Source organism: Pseudorca crassidens, chromosome 1 (assembly GCF_039906515.1).
Source record: "Pseudorca crassidens isolate mPseCra1 chromosome 1, mPseCra1.hap1, whole genome shotgun sequence".
Taxonomy (NCBI): domain Eukaryota; kingdom Metazoa; phylum Chordata; class Mammalia; order Artiodactyla; family Delphinidae; genus Pseudorca; species Pseudorca crassidens.
Genome location: NC_090296.1, coordinates 151,073,607 through 151,086,494, shown reverse-complemented (window position 1 = coordinate 151,086,494; position 12,888 = coordinate 151,073,607). Strand labels below are relative to the sequence as shown.

Genomic DNA, 12,888 nt, shown 5'->3' with positions numbered 1-12,888 from the left:
CAGACCAGGGATCCCCCTGCATTGGGAGCACGGAGTCTTACCCACTGGACCACCAAGGAAGTCCCTCCCCCACTCTTTATGTCACTCTCTCCCATCCTTCACTTGTTTGAAGATCATTTTCGAGGACAGTGGTTTCCAAACTGCACCCCGCAGCACCCCAGGACCCTGGCTGCGCCTGCAGGGCATCACAAGAGAGCCCAGATTTCCTAGGGAGGTGCAGCAGAGCTCAGCCTCTGCCCACACTCATGCACCACTGCCTTGAGCTGACTCATGGCTTCAGCATTAGATCACACTGCATCCGCTCCAAGACATCTCGTGAAGCCAGTGGATGCCGCCATACAAAGCAAGTACCTACCACCTTATACCCATTCACCCATTAGCATGGCTGCCACAAAGAAACAAAGCAAAAAAAATAATAATAATGACCCTCAGAAAATAACACGTGTTGTTGAGGATATGGAGAAATTGGAACATTTCTGCACTGTCGGTGGGAATGTAAAATGGTGCGGCCACTATGGAGAACAGTATGGAGGTTCCTCAAAAAAATAAACACAGAACTACCATCTGATCCAGAAATTCCACTTGTGAGTATACACCTAAAAGAACTGAAAGCGGGGACTCAACGAGACATCTGCATTCCCACGTTTATAGCAGCACAATTCACAATAGCCAGAAGGTGGAAACAACCCAAGTGTCCATCAACAGATGAATAAATAAAGAAGATGTGGTCTATACATACAAGGGACTATTATTCAGTCTTAAAAAGGAAGGACAGGGCTTCCCTGGTGGCGCAGTGGTTGACAGTCCGTCTGCCAACGCAGGGGACACGGGTTCGTGCCCCGGTCCGGGAAGATCCCACATGCCGCGGAGCGGCTGGGCCCGTGAGCCATGGCCGCTGAGCCTGCGCGTCTGGAGCCTGTGCTCCGCAACGGGAGAGGCCACAACAGTGAGAGGCCCACGTACCGCCAAAAAAATAATAATAAGAAGAAGAAGGACATTCTGACAGAAGTGCCCCTGGAGAGGACAATGCAGAAGTAACATCTGCTGGCCCCTGAGAGTGCCACCCAGCCCCTTGAGGGGTAAGACCACCCTTTACCCAGATGCTCTGACCCTCGTGGCCCAACCCTGGCCACCAGAGGCAAGAGATGGTGTTAGGGAACCACTGACCAAAACCACCCGCCTTGGCCAGGATGAGCGCTTGCCTGAGCTGTCTCACAGCACGACGTCCCAATAAGGAACATGGTGCTGCCACCGAAAACTAACCAGGGGAATTCAGGAGGGGCTGAAAGGAGCGAAGAGATGCCAGCCCATAATATGCCCTGACAACCTCCCAGAGTCCTTTGCACTGGAATCCATCTTGGCTGAGAGATGCACCCACCACCGGGAAGGACCCTGAGTTACCAAATATGGGCCAGGCAAGATGACTGGCCAGAGACAACCCAGAAACTAACCGCGTCACCATAAAACCTGAGATTTCAAGCCACGTGGAGAGCAGTCCTCCTGGGTTCCCTTACCCTACTGCTCTCCGCCCGGGCGCCCCTTCCCAATAAGTCTCTTGCTTTGTCAGCACATGTGTCTCTTCAGACAATTCATTAATTTATTTATTTATGGCTGCGTTAGGTCTTCGTTCCTGTGCCCGGGCTTTCTCTAGCTGTGGCCAGTGGCGTCTGCTTTTTGTTGCGGTGAGCGGGCTTCTCACTGCAGCGGCTCCTCTTGCTGTGGAGCACGGGCTCTAGGCACGTGGGCTTCAGAAGCTGTGGTGCACGGGCTCAGTTGCTCCACGGCATGTGGGATCTTCCCGGACCAGGGCTTGAACCTGTGTCCCCTGCATTGGCAGGCGGATTCTTAACCACTGTGCCACCAGGGAAGTCCCAACAATTCACTTCTGAGTGTTTGACAAGACCCACTCTCGGGCCCTGGAATGGGTCCCCCTTCCTACAGCAACGGGAAAAGAGCACACACACAGCCCTCCCTCCACTGCCCACTCCCAAGATGGGTGAGGTTCCAGCCAGACAGGAGAAGCTCCAGAGGGTCCACGATGGCTCACCTGTATTCCTGAAATGAGACTCTTCCTGGGATTGAAAGTCACCAGAGAACATGTTATTGACTTAGAACAACAGAAAGTTCCAGGGCCTCCCTGAAGGGTCATTTGGGCCAGGAAAGAAGTAGCCCCTGGAGCAGGTTCGGAGGGACAGTGGGGGCAAAGTTAAAGCTATGCCTCACTCGTTTCTTGGCAGTCCAGGTGACTGGATGTAGTGGGGACAGCGGCCTCCAGCTCTGAAGTCTCTGGGGGACACCAGTGTCAGCTCCACAGGGGGTCTGAGCCAGGACATGCCCTCCTCCAATAGGCTGGACCTGGTGTCCTCCGGCTGCAAGACTCCGCACACAAGTGCCGTGCACACGTGCACTCTGTTCTCTGTCACCCCAAACTCAGTTCAGAACCACAGAAAATGCTGCCATGTCCGTCCTCTGGGTAGGATGCACGGCTCTGACACCGGCCCCTAGGTTGGCGTTAGCACTACTAGCCCAGCACTAGCCCAGACCGAATTCACCAGCTTCTGAGGGTGAAAACAGCCCTGACACTTGGCCTGCATCTGGAAACACCCCCAGCAGCAGGAGGGGTCACAAGGACATACCCCTGACAGCACACTGCTGGTAGAGCAGGGGGCTGGGCCCTCTGAGAGGTGGGGGGACAGGATCTTTGCGCCTCCATGGCAAATCGGCCACTTTCTCCCTTCTCCTGACTTCTTGTTCTATAGATGTAAGTGGGCCAATACTACCCTGTAAGTAAACCACCGCTATAAAATGCTTCCATTTGAGCAAAGAAGCAACATCATCTTTAGCGAGTGGGCAGCAGAGCCAGGCTGCCTCATTCAAGAACTCTGGTCTTTAGGAATACATATTTTTCCCCTTCCCCTGATGCAATTGGGAAAATAATATTTTTTACACTTGCAATTAAGAGCAGAACAGATGGCAACAGTTTAAAAATCTGTTCATGAGACTCGATGCTGGCGGAGGGATCGCTGACAAGACATGGAGGACGGGGGCGATTCTGTTTTTCTTGACGCGCGGAAGGCCCGCTATTGTGATCCCCAAAACAAAGTACTGCAGGCATAGGGAAAGGGGTGGGATGGAAGGTTCATCCACAGTAAGAGGGCAAAACAGCTAGTAATTTAGAAGTGACAGCAGGAGAGCCCACCTGCCTCTGTGTGGCTGGGCCCACCCAGCTGCCTGGTGTGGCCACAGCCCCAGCACCACCACCAGCACCATCATCATCTTGCATTTCGCGTGGCAGCTGTGGGCCACTTCCTCCATTCACTGAGGACTTCCGGAGGCTCCCGGATACAGGCTCCCTCATCTGGGCTTCAAATTCCCCAAAACCACAACGCACAAGAGAAATCCTACAAACTAGCCGTCACCGTGACCAAGTGGCTTGGCCTCTTTATTTACCACTTTTAGTTTATTCATTCAGAACCTGCTGAAAGGGAACAGGACCCTGTGGGGCTCCTGGGCACAAAAGCCTTTCTGTGTCCCCCATTTCTTGATTACAGAAAATAGGCTTCATTCAGCCCCCATGACCTTCCCTGAGTTCCAATGGGCAGGTTCAAACAGTTGCTAATCAGGGAAGGGAGGGGATCCAGGGACAAGGGAGGAACCGTCAAGAAACAATAGTGCAGCCTTGGGGCAGGGTCCTGGGTCCTCAGGGGATACACATAATAACACGCCTTTGAGTTCTGCAGAAACTAAGGCCCCCACCCAGGTGGAGGATGGAATGATGATGTTGGCTGTCATGACTTCAATCAACTAAAGCTTGTACTCTGTTGATTGAAGTTCTATGCTGAATTCTGCTCTTCTCAAGCCCCCTCATGAATATGCATGTACCCTTAAGCTTAAAACTTCCCCAATTTTGCTGCTGGGGAGACGCTGCTTTGGGAAAGATCCCTGGTGTTCTCCTTACTTGCTGCAACTAATAAATCCTTCTTTCTCCGGATCTCCGCTTAGTTGTGTCTCTGGGCTCAACACCCACCAAGAGGCGAACCCAGTTTTCAGGTAACACATGCCCTCCCCCACACCTTCCCACCACACCAACAGGGATCCTGTCTGATAACAGTGGATTCCAGCTGAAGGAGCTCCAAGACCAGACCCTCTCTGAGGAGCAGGACTGAGGGAAGCCCAGTGTCCAGAGGGGAGGCCAAACCAAGGCCACTGGAGGAGTCTGAAGCCTCTGGAACCTACAGCTTCAGCAGACACGACACACAGCCCAGCTCCTAATGGGATTTACACAGATTCCCACAAGAAGGCATGTTACCTCGGTTCCTATTTCACAATACAACATATCTGACTTTCAACAACAAATTAGAAAGCATATCAAAGGCAAAAAAATAAACAATTTTTTTAACACCCATATTCTAAAGAGATAATAAAGCAAGCATCCTAACTGGACTCAGATATGACACAGACTTTGGAATTCTCAGACTGGGAATTTAAAGGAACTATGATTCATATGCTAAGGGCTCTAATGGGAAAAGTAGACAGCATACAAGAACAGAAGGGTAATATGAACAGAGCGATGGAAAGTCTAAGAAAGAATCCAAAAGAGATGCTAGAAATTTTTTAAAAACTGGTAATAGAAAGGAAGAATGCCTTTGATGGGCTCATCAGTAGACTCAACACGGCTGAGGGGAAAATCAGGGAGCTGGAAGATAGGCCAATAGAAACTTCCCAAACTGAAATGCAAAATAAAAAAGAAGGCCAGTGTGGGGGTGAAAGCAGAGATAGAACAGAGCATCCAAGGACCACGGGACAATATTGAAAGATACAGCATACGTATAACTGAAGACCCAAAGGAAACAAAAGAGATAATGAGGAAGAAAACATATTTGAGCTAATAATGGCCAACATTTATTCTAAAATTAACAACAGACACCATCAAACCACAGATCCAGGAATCTCAAGGAACACCAAGCAGAATAAATACTTTAAAAAACAACAACATGGGATTAGCAGATGCAAACTATTATATATAGGATGGATAAACAACAAGGTCCTACTGTATAGCACGAGGAACTATACTCAATATCCTGTGATAAACCATAATGGAAAATAATATAAAAAAGAATGTATACATATGTTTAGCTGAATCACCTTGCTGTACAGTAGAAATTAACACAACGCTGTAAATCCTATACTGCAATAACAAAAAACAACAACAAAAACTACACCTGGGCATATCATACTCAAACTGTAGCAAACTGAAGACAAAGAGAAAAATCAAGAAATAAGCTAGAGGCAGGTGGGGAAACATTTTATCTATAAAGGAACAAAGATAAGAATTACATCAGACTTCTTGTGAGAAACTACACAATCAAGAAGGGAATAGGTGAAAATCTTCAAAGCTTTAAAAGAAAAAGAAAAAAAAACTCCACTAACCTGTACTTCTATATCCAGCAAAACTAGCTATCAAAAGTGAAGGAGAAATAAATACTTTCTCAGACAGACAAATACTGAAGGAATCTGTCACCAGCAGACATACCCTGAAAGAAATATTAAAAGATTCTTCTTCAAATGGAAGGAAAACTATATACTTTGGAAACCTGAATCTATATGAAGAAAGAGTGTGTGAGGAGGAATAAATGAAGGTAAAATAAAATCTTATACTTTTCTTACTCTTATTTGATCTAAAAGATGACTGTTTATTTAAAACTCTAATAGTAACAATGTATTGTGATGATTCTAGCTTATGGGTAAGGGAAATGAATGACAGCAGTGTCCCAACGGACGGGAAGGAGGAACTGGGAATAGTCTGTTTTAAGGGACTTGCACTAAATCTGAAGAAGTATTGTGTTATTTGAAGATGGATTTTAGATTACTTAAAAATGTATATTGTAAACTCTGAGTCAAACAATAAAAAATTTTCAAAGAATTAAAAATGATTAGCTAAGAGAAATATAATTGATTCCTATAAAATGGTCAATGAAAACCAGAGAAGTGAGAAAAGGAAGTGGCAAGAACAGAAGACAGTGAATGAAAAGTTTGCTAGCCACTTATATGTGGAATCTAAAAAATGGTACAAATGAACTTATTTACAAAACAGAAATAGAGTCACAGTTGCAGAAAACAAACTTATGGTTACCAAGGGGGAAGTGGGGGGAGGGATAAATTGGGAGATTGGAATTGACACACTACTATATACAACTAATAAGAAGCTACTGTATAGCACAGGGAACTCTACTCAATACTCTGTAATGACCTACATGGGAATAGAATCTAAAAAAGAGTGGATATATGTATATGTATAACTGATTCACTTTGCTGTAGAGCAGAAACTAACACAACATTGTAAATCAACTATACTCCGATAAAAATTAATTGAAAAAAAGAAAAGTTTGACATCAATCTAAATACATCAATAATCATTTAAAATGTAAATGGTCTAAATGCACCAATTAAAAGACAGAGTTTGTCAGAGTGGATAAAAACACAAGACCCAACCACATGCTGTCTACAAGAAACCCATTTAAAATATAAAGACACTTTTAGGTTGAAAGTAAAGGTATGGAGAAGGATATACCGTGCTAATTCCAAAAGGAAACTGTAGTACCAACAGATGAACCTATTTGCAGGGCAGGAATAGAGACGCAGACGTAGAGAATGGACATGTGGACACAGTCGGGGAAGGGGAGGGTGGGATGAACTGGGAGATTAGGTTTGACATAAATACACTACCATGTATAAAATAGGTAGCTAGTGGGAACCTGAAGCACAGGGAGCTCAGCTCGGTGCTCTGTGATGACCTAGATGGGTGGGATGAGGGGGAAGGAGGTCCAAGAGGGAGGGGATATATGTATGCATATAGCTGATTCACTTCATTGTACAGCAGAAACTAACCTAACACTGTAAAGCAATTATACTCCAATAAAAAATAAACAAACAATAATCTCATTTCAAAATTAAAAAAAAAAAAGGGGCTTCCCTGGTGGCGCAGTGGTTGAGAGTCCGCCTGCCAATGCAGAAGACGCGGGTTCGTGCCCCGGTCCGGGAAGATCCCACATGCCGCGGAGTGGCTGGGCCCGAGAGCCATGGCCACTGAGCCTGCACGTCCGGAGCCTGTGCTCCGCAATGGGAAAGGCCACAGCAGTCAGAGGCCCGCCTACCGCAAAAAAAAAAAAAAAAAAAAGAAAAAAAGAAAACTGGGGTACCAATACTCATTTCAGACAAAGCACACTTTAGAATAAGGAAAACTGTCAGGGATAAAGAGGGGGCATTACCGCATGATACGTAATTCAATTCTCCAACAGGAGATCGCAATCATAAATGGCTATGTACCTAACAGAGCATCAAAATATATGAGGCAAAACTGATAGAACTGCAAAGAGAGAAGGACAAATCCACTATTATAATTGACAACGTTAACATCCCCTGTCAGTAACTGATAGAACAAGCCGGCAGAAAATCAGCAAGGATGGTTCACCTGGACAGCACTATCCATCACCTGGGTCTCACTGACATGCATGCAATATTCCATCCAACAGTGGCAAAATACACATTCTTCTCAAGCTTGCATGGAACAGTTACCAAGTGCCTTAGTCCGTATGGGTTGCTATAACGAAATATTAATACTACAGTGCGATACAAACAACAAAAATTTATTTCTCACAGTTCAGGAGGCTGGAAGTCCGAGATCAGGGGCCAGCCTGGTCAGATGAGGGCCCCTTTCTGGATCTCAGACTTCCTGTTGTGTCCTCCCATGGCAGAAGGGGTGAGGAGCTCTGCAGGGTCCCTTTCATAATGGCACTAATCCCATTCATGAGCATGCCACCCTCATGACCTAGTCACCCTCCAAAGGCCCCACCTCCTAATACCATCACCTTGGGAGTTACGATTTCAACATATGAATTTGGGGCGGGGTTTGGGGGGGACACAAACATTCAGACCATAGCACCAAGACAGAACACATTTTGGGCCATAGAGCACACATGAACAAGTTTTTTAAAAGTTGAAATCACTCAAAGTACATTCTCAGAGCAGAATGGAATTAAACTAAAAATCAATAAAGGAAAATGGGTGAAATCCCCAAATATCTGGAAATTAAACAACATAATTCTAAACAACACATGGGTCAACGAGGAACTATCAAAAGAAAAGTTTTTTTAACTAAATGAAAACAAAAATACCACTTGTCAGAATTTCCACAATGTATTTAACAAAAGCAGTGCTTAGAAATATATAGCATTAAATGTATACATTAGAAAAGAAGAAAGATATCCAATCGATAACCTAAGCGTGTACCTTGGGAAATAAAATGAAGAGAAACTGAAGCCTAAAACAAGCAGAAGAAATATAATAAAAATGAGAGCATAAATCAATTAAATTGAAAACGAAGAGGAAATACAGAAAATCAATGAACCCAAAATCTGTTTTGCTGACCAGGCTAGCCAAGAAAAAGAAGACACAAACTACCAACACAAACTACCAAAGAGAGAGAGGAGTCATCAACACTGATCCCACAGAAAAAGATAATAATAGCCCATTAAAAGGATAATAATAAAGGAGTACTACAAAGAATTCCATGCCCCCAAATTTGATAATTTGGATAAAACAGACCAACTCCTTAAAAGACATGTACTACCAAAACTCACTCACACAAGGAGAAATAGACAAACAGAATAACTATATGTATCTTAAAAACTGAATCAATAATTAATAACTTTCCCAAAAGAAATCACCAGGCCCAGATGGTTTCTCTGCTGAATTGTACCAAACATTTAAGGAAGAAATGATACCGATTCTCTATAATCTATTTCAGAAATTAGAAGAGGAAGGAACACTTCCTAACACATTCTATGAGGCCAGCATTCCCCTAATATCACAATCTGGCCTAACAGCACCCTAGCGGGAAGCGGGCAACGGCGCCACTCAGATTGGAGCATCCCCAGCGGCAGAAGGGGACAAGGTGAGTCTGAAAGGAGAGAAGAAGGGTGACAGGAAACCACGTCTGCTCTGCGTGGCTTGTCCTCTGGGGACGCCCCAAACTCGTCTTTCTCCTCATCAATTTGTCAAAACAGAAAACGGTGAAACACGTGAGTGTAGCTGCATTGGAGCTTCTGCTGAAGAAAGATGAGGGGGGCGGGCCCAGTTGTCCCCCAGCCCCCGGGCAGCCTGTGAGTGCAGATGCTCAGATGACCAGGCACGCAGGGCAGACAGCGTGGTGACCCCGCAGGTCCTACTCACCGGGAAGCTGCAGGCGCCTGGGGACCCTGGGCCATCCGCAGATCGGTCCTGGCCCGGCCGTCAGCTCCCCCGACGAGATGCAGACGAGATGCAGCGACGCTCGGATGCTCCAGAGACTGAAATGAAAGAGGACACAGGCTGGCGTCAGCGGGCTGAGCACACAGGCTGCTCCTGGACAAGCAGAAGGAAGTTCTCCGATGCAGTGCCGGACCACAGGCTCCATAAAGCTCCCTGTGCCTGACGTCAAAGCAGCTCAGGACTCTGTGATCAGAGCTCCCGGGGTCCACAGAGCCACCCAACAGTTTGAAAATCAAAGAGTGGCAAGGTGATCATGAGTCTCCCCAAGTTTTCAGGGGAGCCCTCCCTCTACTCCCAAAAGCCAGCGGGCACTCAGGAAGCAGCCACTGGCCCCGGTCTCCTGGGGATGCATTTCTCTAACCCTTTTGGAGGAAGATGCAGGAAACCCCGTGGCCTTAAGATTACAGGTTCCTTTTGCTCTGACGGGAAAGGAAGCATATTCTTCAAGGTTTTGTCCCCAACTTGTTTTCCCAAAAACACCAAAATGCCACACAAGATAGAGCTTGGTGATGTCTGGGTTATCTTAAAATTGTGTGCATTGCACACGGCGCAGTGGGGGTAGGAATTTTACAAGACGCACTAAACAAAGTCTCGTCAAAGAAAGGGTGAGTGTGTGCATGTGCGGGTGTGCAGCACAAGCCACCCCGTGTGCAAGGGCCACCGTCTGCTCCCTGACACGTGGGGGAGCCACCCTGGCAGGGGCGGCACCTGCATCTCTGCGTACAGCTGGGCCACAGAGAGATCTTGGCTCAGACCTAGCTCTGCCCTTACAGCCTGTGAAGGCTCCAGAACCTCCTGGGGCTCCGTTTCCTCATCTCGGAGGATGCCAGGGGCGCTGAGATGTGGGGATCAGGCCCCACTCCAGCACCGGCAGCCTGGTCTCCCTGCCTGTCCAGTGAGGGCACAGACCCGCATTAACTTACAAGAGTCCTTGAGCTCTGACGTGGAGGGCTCCTGCCATGCTTCCTGTCCACAGAGCAGGCTACCCAGCTGGGGGCCTCCTAAATCCAATCACGGACCCCCTCCACCCTCCACGCAGATGACACCCGGCCCAAATCACACCGTGCCTGCCCCCACCTACGGCCAGGGACTCTAATGCGGTCTGGAAGCATGGCGCTGCACCACGCGGTGATCAGCTCTGGACCATGAGCTCCCGGGTCTGTGTTCTGCCCATCCCTGCAGCCTCACCCCCGTCACACCCCCAAGACCCAATGCTGTCGGGGTCTCACACCTTCCAGGCCAGCGTTTCAGCCATTCCCTTTTCACGCCTCTAGAATCTTAGTGACAAACTACTATTCATCCTTCAAAACCCAACTGGGAGAGGCGTCCCTGAACTCCAGCTGTAACCACAATCTTCTCAGCCTGTCTTGTCTCTGCAGTTTTCACAATCATTCCCAGCCACATCTCCTTGCTCCCTCTAGGCTCCCGGCCTGCCAAAGGCACAGCTTTCCAGAGACTTCACATGCCACTGCAGCCAGCAAGCCGAGGACATGGGCCTCAATTCCAGCCTTAAGGAAAGGGGAGGATAAATGCAAAAAGCAGCAAAGATGGGGAAGCGACTCCGAGAGACGAGGATGGAGCATCGGGTTGGGGTCAAAGGCACCAGCTACAGCGGACGGGAAGCAATGGAGCACGCCACTGAGAGCGCTGAGATCACACTGAGTGCCTGCCAGCCCCTGAAGCTGCACGCTCCCCATGCTGCAAAACCGCCTTGAACCCACCCACCCCGGCACCTGCCACGGGCTGCAAGCTGCCACGCGCAACGTGTCCCTGAGGCTAAAAATGCAGCCAGCTTCTCAGCCACGCTCCTGCTCCACAGGCCAGCCACAGTGGGTAGGGGTGGCTGCCTGGGAATCAGGGCGTCTTCGGTCAATGGCCCACCCACCCTCCGTTCAACAGCCACCAGTGGGGCCACCCCAGTGCATGCCAGGTTCAGGCCCTCGGCTCCATCTGCTGTGACGTCCGGCAGGACTCAGGTGACACAGTGCCTCCCTCCCTGTGCCCAGCCACTCACATGGTGTGCCCTGAGAAAGGGTTTGCAGCAGCTCATAAATCCCCACGGTTGTGTATCAATATTGGCTCATCAGTGGTAACTAATGTACCATACTAACACAAGATGTTAATAACAGGGGAAATTAGGGGGTATGGGGGTTACAGGCCACATGGGGACTTTCTGCTCAACTTTTCTGTAAACCTAAAACTGCTGAAATAATTATGCTTCCAAATTTTAAAAAATATGGTGGTTCGACAGATGAATGGATAAAGAAGATGTGGCACATATATACAATGGAATATTACTCAGCCATAAAAGGAAACGAAATTGAGTTATTTATAGTGAGGTGGATGGACCTAGAGTCTGTCATACAGAGTGAAATAAGTCAGAAAGAGAAAAACAAATACCGTATGCTAACATGTACATATGGAATCTATAAAAAAAAATGGTTCTAATGAACCTAGGGGTAGGACAGGAATAAAGACACAGACACACAGAATGGACTTGAGGACACAGGGAGGGGGAAGGGTAAGCTGGGACGAAGTGAGAGAGTGGCATGGACATATATACACTACCAAATGTAAAACAGATGGCTAGTGGGAAGCAGCCGCATAGCACAGGGAGATCAGCTCAGTGCTTTGGGACCACCTAGAGAGGTGGGATAAGGAGGGTGGGAGGGAGACGCAAGAGGGAGGGGATATGAGGCTATACGTATGCATATAGCTGATTCACTTTGTTATACAGCAGAAACTAACATAACACTGTAAAGCAATTATACTCCAATAAAGATGTTTTAAAAAAAAAAAGAATCGTAACAACATTCCTCTACTAGAAGGGCTTAAAAAAACAAAACAAAACAAAAAACAAACCAAAAAAACATTGACAAAACCAAATCCTGATGAGGAAATGCGACAGCTATAACTCATACCTTGCTGATGAGGGTGCAAAATGATGCAGCCACTTTGGGAAACATGTTGGCAGCTTCCTACAAAGTTGTACAAACACTTATCATAAGACCCAGCCATCCCATTTCTCATATTTACCTAAGTGAGACGAAAACTTACGGTCACATAAAACCTGTACATGTGTGTTTACAGCAGCTTTATTCATAATAGTAAAAAACTTGGTGCTGAATTTGACCAATGCTTTATCTGCATTTATTGTGAAGATCGTTTTTTTTCACCTTTATTCTACTAACGTGGTAAATTGCGTTGATTGATTTTCAAATGTTGAATAAACCTTGCCTTTCTGGGATAAACCACACCCCCCCCCAAAAATATGGTGGTTGATATGCAGAAGGCTGAATGTAAGAATGATATAATTGAGGAGCTGATGGGTAAACTGATAGATGGAACTAAGGGATTCTCCCAGAATGCAGTGCAAACGGACCTTGGGCAGCACCCCTGGAGGACAGGTTTTTCCTGACTTTAATGAGAGTCACTGGGCTCCGAGAGCATCCATCCCCAACCCCACCACACACACAGTGTTCCTCTCTCCAAACTGTGGGGCATTAGTAGATTCTCAGGCTTTTGGTTGTTCATCTCATCTTTCCCCAGGACTGCTTTGCGGGGTGAGGGGGACAGCAC

The 12,888-nt window shown here is 47.2% G+C and overlaps 1 protein-coding gene across 5 annotated transcripts in view; it reads right to left on the bottom strand.

Moving 5' to 3' along the window:
- Positions 1 to 12,888, bottom strand: part of APBA2 (amyloid beta precursor protein binding family A member 2) — a 193,717-nt gene that overhangs the window by 148,213 nt on the left and 32,616 nt on the right. For all 5 annotated transcript variants that reach the window (XM_067699108.1, XM_067699132.1, XM_067699119.1 and 2 more), the window contains exon 2: positions 9,232 to 9,347. The gene's annotated coding sequence lies outside the window, so the exon portion shown is untranslated. The remainder of the gene's footprint in view (positions 1 to 9,231; positions 9,348 to 12,888) is intronic.